This window comes from Eumetopias jubatus, unplaced genomic scaffold (genome assembly GCF_037043125.1).
Source record: "Eumetopias jubatus isolate StellerSeaLion01/CBP00866 unplaced genomic scaffold, mEumJub1_p1.0 scaffold_14, whole genome shotgun sequence".
Classification (NCBI taxonomy): Eukaryota; Metazoa; Chordata; class Mammalia; order Carnivora; family Otariidae; genus Eumetopias; species Eumetopias jubatus.
The window spans coordinates 30,246,679-30,247,451 of NW_028274820.1; the positions used below are offsets into that span (position 1 = coordinate 30,246,679).

Genomic DNA, 773 nt, shown 5'->3' on the forward strand with positions numbered 1-773 from the left:
CTTTGTTGTTTTGTTGTTGTTTTGTTGTTGTTTTGTTTCGTTTTGAGAGAGAGATAGAGTGAACAAAGTAAGGGACTGGGGGAGGGGCAGAGGGAGAGGAAAAGAGAATCTTAAGCAGTCTCCATGCCCAGCACAGAGCCCGTCACGAGGCTAGATCTCAGGACCCAGAGATCATGACCTGAGACGAAATCAAGAGACAGACATTCTACTGACTGAGCCACCCAGGTCCCTCATCAGTAGATATTTTAATGACATATGTATCATTCGAACATTTTTTTCTCTTTTTACTTATTCCCTTATTCCAAGCAAAGGAAATGGAAGAATAGATCCATATTAAACAACAATTTAAAAAAATTGATGATTGTAAATTCTGATTTAAAAAATGTATTTTCAATTTTTTTGTTTGTTTTTTATGAATTCGTTTTTCATGAATTTGAATGCGTTCCTTGCAGAGTCCATGTTAATCTCCTCTGTATCATTCCAATTTTAGTTTACATGCTGCCAAAGAAAGCACTGTTTTCAGTTTTATAGAATTATTACTAATACACAATCAATACAACCAAGATTTGACAGCTAATTATTAAACAAATTTTATTCATTTATGTAGACATGGATTAATATAACTTATTTCTAGAATCATCCAGGATTCATCCTCAAATTTACTCCTCTTTTTCATGGTTACAAATGCCAGCAGTAAGCAACATATTTCATATTTAAAAAAAAATAAATAAATGGAAATGAAAATTATTCTAGCAGAGATATATCACTCAATT

At 32.6% G+C, this 773-nt stretch overlaps 1 non-coding gene across 1 annotated transcript; it reads right to left on the reverse strand.

The window, feature by feature from the left end:
- Positions 1–412: 412 nt before the first annotated feature.
- Positions 413–514, reverse strand: LOC114222482 (U6 spliceosomal RNA). The gene has a single exon (XR_003611956.1). It is a non-coding gene; the product is annotated as a U6 spliceosomal RNA (small nuclear RNA).
- Positions 515–773: the final 259 nt, after the last annotated feature.